Genomic DNA, 10,378 nt, shown 5'->3' with positions numbered 1-10,378 from the left:
CAGTGGGTGCTGGGAATTGAACCCAAGTCCTCTCAAAGAACACTTGGTCAGTGCTTTTAACCACTAAGCCAAGTCTCCAGCAACCTCCTAATTATAAAAGATAATAATTATGCAAGGTGTCACATATGATAGATAGCCTGATATGGTTGCTATCTTGCAATGCATATAAATATGAAGACATTAAGTTGGGCCAGGCACGGTGGCACCCATCTTTAATTCCAGAACTCAGAAGGCAGAAGCAGGTGGATCTCTACGAGTTCAAGGCCAGCTGGAACTGCATAGTGAGTTCTGGGACAGTCAGAGCTATACAGTGAGACACTGTCTCTAAACAACAACAAAAGCACCCACAGTAAGTTGCATATCTTACATCTTTGCCTTTTGTCAATTACAAATCATAAGATGTAAAAAGAAAATGCAGGTTCAAATAGCACATACTGAGTGATTTTAATAAGACGGTCTGGAAATGAGTAGAAGAAGTCACATCATGAGGCTACAGATCGCCTTCAGTAGGGTCATGTGCTTTCCTCCTTTCCTCCTCACACACTGGCCTGTTACTGTGATACACAGTCTTCTCAGGTGACTCCTGTGACTCTGTCCTCAGGGGATCTTACTTTGTATACATATGAAACTGTCACGGATAATGTGACAGTTTCAAGGTATGGTTGGGTGTTGGCAGTTCCTCTATGCCCCACCCAACAGCTACCTAGCAACAGCTCTGGTAGCTGCCTGCAGGTGAGAGCCAACCTGGCAGTTTAAGTAGGACTGCTTCTCTCTCTCTCTCTCTCTCTCTCTCTCTCTCTCTCTCTCTCTCTCTCTCCCTCCCTCCCTCCCTCCCTCCCTCCCCTTTCCTCCCCCCCCCTTTCTCTCTCCCTCTCCCTCTGCCTCTATCCCTTTCAGGTCCCTGCTCCATTCCCTGGCTCCCTTCCCCCACAAAAAAACTTCCTTTTGTACTAGGCCTGTGGTGACTCCTCAGGGAAATGCCTTGGCTGGCCCACTGAGGTGCTCCCACTGAGGTGCTCCCTCCCCCAGCATTAGAGCATATTTCACAAAACACAACACAGGGAAAGGCTTTTTGATTTTGTTTTTTTGGAGACAGGGTTTCTCTGTGTAGCCTTGGATGCCCTAGAACTCACTACGTAGACCAGGCTGGCCTTGAATTTGCAGAGATCTGCCTGCTTCTGCCTCCCGAGTGCTGAGATTGAAGGTGTGGGCCATCACATCTGATGTGAGAGAACTGGTGAACATCCAGACATCAGGAGGAGTCTAGAGCAGAGAGAGAGAAAAAAGTAGACTGGACCGGACTGGGGACAAACAGGAGCAGAGCAGTTGGGAGGGAGTGAGAGGGGAAGGGAGGGGGAGGGAGAGAGGAGGGAGGGAGAGGAGGGGAGGGGAGGTAGAGAGAGAGACAGAGAGGGGAGAGAGAGGGAGGGAGAGAGGAGGGAGGGAGAGGAGGGGAGGGGAGGTAGAGAGAGAGACAGAGAGGGGAGAGAGAGGGAGGGAGAGAATAAGAGAGGGAGGGAGAGAGTGGAGAGAGGGGGAGAGGAGGGAGAGTAAGAGAGAGAGACAGACAGACAGACAGACAGACAGAGTATAAAACAGCAGGATTGTAAGGAAGAATGAGTTAGCTGAGGGGCTGGAAACCCACAAACAGAAGGGAGTTTAGGGAGAGAAGGTGAAGTCTGCGTGGTCTCTGGGATGTGCATTGGGTGTGCATGACACTGAGGGATCCTGGAGGTCAGCCTGTGCTTTGTTAATAGGTACCACCTATTGTTAATAGGTACCACCGAAGATGTTTGTCCCTTCCTGCAAAGGTGAGGGAAAATGGCTCCTTTTGTAGAGAGGAACTGGCTTGGAAAGTTCCTGAGGAATACTGGCTTTTATCTAACTGACAATCATTTTCCTCTAGTCCAGGACCACCTTTTGGAATTTGTGGAACTGTAGTTTCCTGTGGCACTAACAGTCAGATTATACAGTACTAGGATTCAACCCAGGGCTCCGTATAAGCCAGGCTCTACCAACTGAACTACATTCACCGCCTCTCTCTTCTTGAAAGGTCTCACTCTGTATCTTAGGTTAGCCTGAAGTCATGTAGCCCAGGTTAGCCTCAGACTTATAATCCTCCTTTATGAATTGCCAAGCCCACTGTGTATCTTTAAGCTAAAATAGCCACTAGTAGATCGGGCCTCAAAGTCGGGCGGGTTAAATGTCTGTGTTCTGAGAACTGGAAAGCCTGTCAAGAAGCCTCAAGGGACAGGAGGAACAACACTGAGTAGCCCACTGGCCCTGAGTGCTCTCATCTTTAAGAAGGAAACAGAACTCTCCATTTCAAGGGTCTTCTGCATGAAGGAGAGCTCTGACAAGGGAGCCGGGCCCATGGCTGCCCTCCAGAATAGGCCAAATGGGATGCTGTCTTTCCAGAATGAACTTCTCTCTGGGGACCGCGGATGCTCTCTAACGCAGAGAGCCGGCAAGGCAGGGAAGCCACAGGGCCTGTGTCCCCTCCTGGGGCTGAGCAGGTTCTGATTGTGACAGAGGCTCCTGTGCTTCCTACCCTGAGGCGCTGAAGCAGCTCCCGCCCTCTGGAGCTGAGCTGCCTGCCGAGGAGGTGGTGAGAAACAATTCTGGGAATGCCTGGCAGACTCCTTGGCAGGGGCAGGGAGGGAGCAGGAGGCAGAGTGAGGGAAAGCATATTTAATACTATGAAATAATTGTATATTTGGATAATGAAAAAATAGTTGTTTTCCTGGTATTGCAGGAATTAAAGCAAGAAGAAACCCTGTGAGTGGGGAGACAGGGTTAGAAACAAGGAAAGCTCCTCTGGAGGCTCTGAGAGGTCAGAGGAGCTTCATAAACGGTTTTATTTTATGCTATGTGTCTGTGCACTGTATGTATGCCGGATCCCCTGGAACTGGACTTACAGTTACGAGCCATATGGGTGCTAGGAACCCCACCCCAGGTCCTCTGCAAGAGCAGCCAGTGCTCCTAACTGTTGAACCGCTTCTCTGGTTCAGGGTGGCAGGGCCTTGAAGACAGATCAGCCCACTCCGTAGATGTGCGATTTCAGGGAAATTACTCGGCATCTGGACCCTCAGTGCTTTCATCCATAAAATAGGAATAATTATGCCTCCTACACAGAGCTCCACAAATGGTTTTATTTGAAACCACATCTAGCCAAAAGCATTCCCGTGCCTTGTCAGTCCTGGGAGGAGTACGGGGAGGAGGTGGAGCTGGGGGTCCTGCAAGCAGGGACTAGAGATTCAGCCTGGGCAGCAGCCAGGGGAGACCAGGAGCTGGGGTTGAAGAGCATGAGGCCACACTTTTCCCTACATATGACGCAGCTGGTGCATTTGGCCTGCGCAAGGGGAGATGTGGGTGACGGGCTGGGAGTTGAGCTGTAGAAAGGAGAGTGGCTGCCTTACAGGGACAGCTAAAGAGTATGCAGGACTGTAGGCAGGTAGGTGCCACCTTCCCTTTCTCAGAGAGCAGCTGCTGAGTCAGGCATGGTGCACACAGTGGGTCAGGAGTCAGGGCGGCTGCTGAGATGGGCACAGTGCACACAGTGGGTCAGGAGTCAGGGTGGCTGCTGAGATGGGCACAGTGCACACAGTGGGTCAGGAGTCAGGGTGGCTGCTGAGATGGGCACAGTGCACACAGTGGGTCAGGAGTCAGGGTGGCTGCTGAGACAGCCACAGTGTGCACAGCGGGCCAGGAGTCAGGGAGGCCAATTTCTAGTTCTTTTATGGTGTTCATTCTCACCCTTCTTGGTCAGGGCTTTGCTAGTGGGATAGACTCTGATTCTAGGGATGCGTTTCACCTGCAGGGTCGGTGTAATGACTGTGGGTTGGGTCTCTTTCCACGGTGCCATAATACAGGTTTCCTCTGGTCAGAGGTTTCTACTATCTCTTTAAAGCCTGAGTCTATTGTCCTGTGATAATAGGAAGCTGTATTCTCCAGACAAGAGGTTGAAGGTCACACACCCTTTATTTTGTTATCAACACCAATATGTCAGTGCTAGGAGACACACAGGCACTAAATGGCCTCTTTTAGAGGTTCTGAGGGCCTCAGGACCGAAAGAAAGTCTCCCTACACACACACACACACACACACACACACACACACACACACACACACCTGATAGCATTATTGCAGGCTCTCAGCTGCTGGATTCCCAGACTCCAGTCTTCCCAGACCCTTCTGGTTGTTTCTCTGGTCCTCTAACCCAACTCCTTGGTCCCATGTCTAACTTTTATGGCTTCTGGCCCCCAGAATTGAGCCTGCAGAAGGATGTCTTCCCTCTGTCTAGATTCAAGAAATGTTGGCTGTGAGAGAGCTTAGAAGCCATGTACCCACAACTCCTCCATTCTACTGAACAGAGAACTAGATCCCTGGGAAGGAAATGAAGGCTTCTAACGGGCATCGTCAGGACCGGGGCCATTGAATCTACTGACTTCCCCTTGGCCAAGAGCATAGGACAAACATGATCCAGGGACCCCTATGGAAGGTTTACTCAGCTGGCCCCCACCAGTCATCAGCCTCCTGGGGCCAGAGAGATGGCTCAGAAGTCAAAAGCACTGGCTGTTCTTCTTGAAGATGGTGTTTGATCCCAAGCACCCAAGATTTCGCATTAATCACGTGAAACTCCAGTTCCAGGGGATCTGATGCCCTCTCCTGGCCTTCTCCAGTACTACAAGTGGTGCAGAAAAAAACACCCACATGCACAAATGGTAAGAAAAGACAGCTTCCTCCTCAGTTCTTATCCATGTGTGCCACCACCTTCCCAGTTGTGCTAAGCATAGGGGACAGTGTGCAGCATAGTAGAAATGTCGTCTTTAGCGAAGCCGGTGCAGATGTGACCAAAGCGAAGTGCTCAGCCCTCAAAGGTCTTTGGGGCCTAGAAAACTCGCTGAAACACGACTGTGCTTTGCATCCTAGCTCTGTCGCCTGCAGACCATGAGCAGTCAAATTGCTTAACTTTTGACCTGTTTCCACATCTAAGAACTAGGTGAGTAGCTCAGTGGGCTGCCGGGGGAGGTATATCATGCAGTTTGAATCACTGGCCTGGCATCTCGTGTACATTGACACGGTATGGGGAGTTCCACAGGAGAGGTGCAGGGGGCCAGAGTGGGGAGGCAGTGTAAGGGTCATGCTGTAGGGGTCTCACTACTATGGTCGCCTGGCAGAAAAGGTGCCCATGCTTGAATCAGGGCATCCCTGTGCTGAGGGCCCTCTAAGACAACACCGCCACATAAAAGGGTGTCGGCCAGTGTGGGATTGATTGGCACAGCACATCTAAGGTGGGTAGGAGAGGCGAGGGCAGTAGCAGGGGCTTGTTCAGCGGTGGGCATGACAGAGAGATGCATCTGGAGCCTGGGCAGCTGGCATGAGTCAGCCAAGCTCTCCTGTAAAGGGGCCTGGGAACGACAGCAGCAGGCAGGTGCAGGGGCCACCAGGACTACACCCTCCTCTGGTCTTACAATTTAACCTGGGTCTCATGTAATCCACCGCACACCGTGCCGAGGTCCCCACCCACCTGCTCTGCCTCAGAAGCAGACAGCCCCATCCCACTCTCTCTTCCCATCACCCGTTTGCGCCCTCCTCTCAGCTCAGACATCTGTTCCCCACCCACTCTTCACCGCCCTCCCCTCTCCCAGCCTGCTCCCAGGAAATGCTGTCTGTCTGCAGCACCCTTCCTTATCCCTGTCAGAGGCTCCTGTCCTTTCCTGTTCACCCTTCCACACCTGTAGCACCCTGGCGCCCCCTCCTCTAGTGTTGGCGGGGTTGGTACCAAGGTACAAAGGTCCTGGTACTGGGTCAGTGGGTGTGGCCAGGGTGTGTGATATTTGCTTATATGGAAATCTCACAGTGAACTCTATTAATTTGTACAAGTAATAGCTCTAAATAGGTGGCTGAGTAGGGGAAGTGCTCGCTGTGCAAAATGATGAGTCTGGGCTCCCAGCATTCACGTAAAGAGCATTTTACATGTGCAGGTGTCTGTGGCTAATTAATCCCAGTGCTGGGAGGCAGAGACAGGAGGATCCAAGGGGCTGCTGGCCAGCCAGTCTAGTCAGTCAGCTAATTATAAGCTCAGTGAGAGACCCTGTCTGGATAGGTAACATGGAAAGTGAGAGGGGGGAGATACCCCATGTTGACCTCTGGCCTCTTTATATGTACACGTATGTACGTGCACACACGAATAACACACACTTTTAAATAAGTTTAATAAGTCTGTGGCAATAGGAGACTGAACACAGCCTTTGATGCATGCCAAGCGGGAACTCAGTGCTGAGTTACACCTCCAGACCAGCGGTTATTAATCTTGAAAGAAAAAAAAAGTTTTAAAAAGTTTATTTGTGTGTGTTTTCTCTGCACATGCATGCATGTGCTGCATACATACCTGGTGCCTGCAGAAGCCAGAAGAGGGCATCAGATACAATGTAACCCGAGTTGCAGATGGTTGTGTGCTGCCTCACTGGGATGCTAGGAATCCGCCTAGAGTCCTTTGCAAGACTAGCAAGTGCTCTTAACTGCTGAGGCATCGCTCTTGCCTCTGAGAAAACAGTTCTTTAAAGACAAAAATGTCTAGAGCTTGGGAAGATAGTTCAGTGGGTAAGAACACTTGCTGTAAAAGTTCAAATCTCCAGCTCCCCTGTAAGAGGCCAGAAATGTGCACATGTGCCGATAATCCCACACTGGGGTTGAAGCAGAGACCGGAATCTCTGAGCTCACGGGCTGGCCAGCCCAGTGGATGTGATTAGCTCCAGTGAGATATCTTGCCTTGAAAAAGGTGATGCAGAGCGACAGAGGAAAACATCACCCTGTGGCCTCTACACACTCACATGGGCACACACTACACAGCACAGACCTACATGCACACACTCAGCTTCCCATGAGATAATCTGGCCCTTGCGTGTCTTTGGAGCATTTTCCTCAGGTGGAACATGAGGAAACACTGGAACATGTTTCGCTCCACCTACCCCACGCCCCAGGTGCAGTTGCTCCTTGGATCTAGCCTGTGGTTTTCCTGTGTCTCCGACTACCCCATTCCTGTCACTTCTGTATTGATCGAGCTACGTCAAGGTTATTCTCTGAGCATCCATCTCTCTTAGTGGAGTCCTGGCCAGGATTTAAGGTCTTCCTCTGGCTCCTAACTTTTTTTTAAGATTTATTTATTTTATGTGAGTACACCATTGCTTATGTTCAATAGCATCTGACTCAGCACAACTGTCAGCAGCACCGTCAGTCCTCCCACCTCAGGGCTCCTTTCTTTGGCTTCCCTGGCACTGACAGGACCCTTGCTGCCTACCACGCCTGGGGAACTCCGATGTTGCCGTTTACAGGTAGGTGCTCCAAACCGGAGTTTTGGGGAGAAACACGAGAAGAGCCCAGGACTCTGAGTCTCTTCCCCCTCCCTCTCAGCAGCTCCTTTTAAAAATGTGCTTTGGGCTTCTCTCTTTCTCCAGAGGCCTCTGAACAGACCATACTGGTCACTGTGAGGCCTGACCACCATCAGGCCCAGTGACACCTGAGCAGGTCGAGGCAGGTAATGGCTTATGTCACAACCTATCCGCCAGGACACCTGATCAGTGTTTTGTTTCCTGGCATCTGAAGGGGCCTTTCTCCTGGGAAAGGCTTTCCAGGTTGTTTGGCCATTTGGGAAGGGGGGAAAGTTGCATGTCCAGTGTTTGGAACAAACGCTTTCAGGGCATGTATGAGTGTTTTACTGTTTGGATTTGTTGCACGATTCCGGGATAAGGATTTGAGCTCTGGTTTGACTTCTTGACTCTTGTTGCGGGCAGTGTAGTTGGGGCGTCCCCCAGCTAGTGTAGCTTTGGTGTTTTGTTTTCTGGTATGACCTTTTCTCCTTCCTTACGGATCCGGCTGTTTTAGATGCAGACCCAGGGTTAGGAGCTGCCCTACCTTGCTTCCTCTTGCTGGGATAAAGGAAGCAGCTTAGGGAAAGGCGTTACCTGACTCGCACGCACATCAGCACATCACACTGAAAGCCATCACTGGAGGAAGTCAGGGCAGGAACCTAGGGGCTGGGACTGAAGCAGAGGCCAGGGAGGATTGCTGCTTACTGGCTTGCTCAGCCTGCATTCCTAGATACCCCAGAACCATCTGCTCAAGGGCGACGACACCACCTTCTACATCAATCGTCAATCAAGAAAATGTACTACTGCTATTTTTATAAACTTTTGTTTGATTTTTGATTTTTTGGTTTTGTGGGATTCTTTTCTGTGTGCTTTTTTTGTTGTTGGAAATTTCTTGGGTGTTTTTCTTTCCTTTTTTTTCTCTTGGAGAAAGAACATACAAAGTAGGGTGCATAGGGAGTGGGGGGGATCTGGGAGACTGGGGGAGAGGAAAATATGATATATATATATGTATATATATCATGTTTGTATATATATATATATATATATACACATATATATATACACACACACATATACATACATATACACACATACATGTGTATATACATACATACATATATATACATATATATATACACATACACACACACACACACACACACACACACACATATATATATATATATATATATATATATATATATATATATATATATATACTTTTTTTTTGGGTTTTTCGAGACAGGGTTTCTCTGTATAGCCCTGGCTGTCCTGGAACTCACTCTGTAGACCAGGCTGGCCTCGAACTCAGAAATCCGCCTGCCTCTGCCTCCCAAGTGCTGGGATTAAAGGTGTGAGGTGTGCACCACCACGCCCGGCATGAGCAAAATATTTTATGAAAAGATTTTTTAAAAATAAAAAATAGATTACAAAAGAAAAGGGGGGCATTGGAGAGATGGCTTAGTGGTTAAGAGCACTCACTGCTCTTCCAAAAGTCCTGAGTTCAATTCCCAGCAACCACATGGTGGTTCACAACCATCTGTAATAAGATCTGATGCCCTCTTCTGGTGTGTCTGGAAACAGCTACAGTGTACTCATATAAATAAATAAAACAAATCTAAAATAGAAAAAAAGAAAAATGTCCTTCAGGCAGGCAATCTGATGGAGGCATTTTTTCTCAATTTAAATCCCACTTTCCAGATAATTCTAGCTTGTGTCAAACTGAAGCAAGCAAGCAAACAAACAAAAACCCCACAAAACCCAGGACATGGATCTTGTGGAGTCTGAAGAGAACCGAAGTTGGGAACACAGACCTGGCAGCATCGCATCCATCTGGACAGAACCCAGCTTGGCTCTGCTACTCAGCTACACGAGCATCTCCAGGAGCAACATTCTCCTCATCTGCAGCTCCCACTGCACGTGCTGCCAACACTCCTTCTCCAGCGCTATGTCTGCCTGCGTGGTGCCATGCTCCCTCCATGATGATAATGGACTGAACCTCTGAAGTAAGTGTAGTGGGATTGTGTGCAGTGCGGCATTCTGCAAGCAGGTGCATCTGTGCCCCTAAAGCTATACCCAAGCAAATGGAAATGTTACGTTTATGTCCCAGTTGGAATCTGGAGAAAGCCTTTGACTAAGGCAACCCAACACAGCAGTGCGGTGTCTCTGGGCTCTTGTTTCCTGAGAGAAACTGACAACCAGAGTCCTTCACAGTCTTTTGTTTTCTTTTTCAGTTTAATTTTTTATTTTATGTGTATGGGTGTTGTGCTTGGGTGTATGTCTGTGCACCTCTTGTGTGCCTGTGGGGGACAGGGGTAGGCTTCGGATGTCCTGAGACTGCAGTTACAGATCGCTGTGAGCTGCCATGTGGGTTCCAGGGAGAGCAGCCACTGCTCCTAACTGTTGAAGCAAGTTTCCAGCCCCGTAGCCATGGACTTTAGACTTTACTGCCTCACCACACTCTTCTTCTCCCCCCCCCCTCCCGGCCCCAGTACTCCCCTCTTCCCTGGCCCCTGAGTTGTCAGGGCCCTCCCTGTACTGTGGCCTACGAAGACGAGCAGGACTCACTGCAGGCTTGAGGATCAGGGTTTGGAAGCGCAGAGAAGGCAAAGCCGGGAGCTGTGGGGGCTGAAGCTGGATGAATCTGGAGGTGGCGAAGCTGAGAGAGCCTGGGCAAGAGCTCACGTGCAGGGGAGCGTTCTAGAACCGGGTGGGAACGTGCTAGCTGGAGGGGAGGCCTGGCAAGTGAGGCGCTCCAGCAGCTGATGCTCAGCCCCGCCCGCCTGCCTGCAAGCCTGCCTGCATCTGCAGTGTCTGAGGAGAGCCGCACCTGTGCGTGCACACGGTACCTGTGCGCGCGCGCGCTCCACCCGTGCACTCCCTCTCCGTGCACCCTCTGGAGCTTCTGTTTGTTTGAGGGGGAGCATCGAGTGGATCTTGGGAGAAGAGGAATCTCGGGGCGGGGGGGGGGGCAACCTGACCTTGGCACAGGGAGCTCCTGCCGT

At 50.2% G+C, this 10,378-nt stretch overlaps 1 long non-coding RNA gene across 2 annotated transcripts; it reads left to right on the top strand.

Annotated features, from left to right (window-relative positions):
• Positions 1–1,550: 1,550 nt before the first annotated feature.
• Positions 1,551–9,599, top strand: Gm35569. Of its 2 annotated transcripts, XR_875665.1 has the most exons (3): positions 2,770–3,454; positions 4,374–5,002; positions 9,075–9,599. It is a non-coding gene; the product is annotated as a predicted gene, 35569 (long non-coding RNA). The 2 variants fall into 2 exon arrangements; XR_384456.4 differs by having other exon boundaries at positions 1,551–5,002.
• Positions 9,600–10,378: the final 779 nt, after the last annotated feature.

This window comes from Mus musculus, chromosome 15 (assembly GCF_000001635.26).
Source record: "Mus musculus strain C57BL/6J chromosome 15, GRCm38.p6 C57BL/6J".
In the NCBI taxonomy this organism is placed as follows: domain Eukaryota; kingdom Metazoa; phylum Chordata; class Mammalia; order Rodentia; family Muridae; genus Mus; species Mus musculus.
The sequence above is the reverse complement of the archived record's forward strand: the minus strand, read 5'-3'. Positions and strand labels throughout refer to the sequence as shown.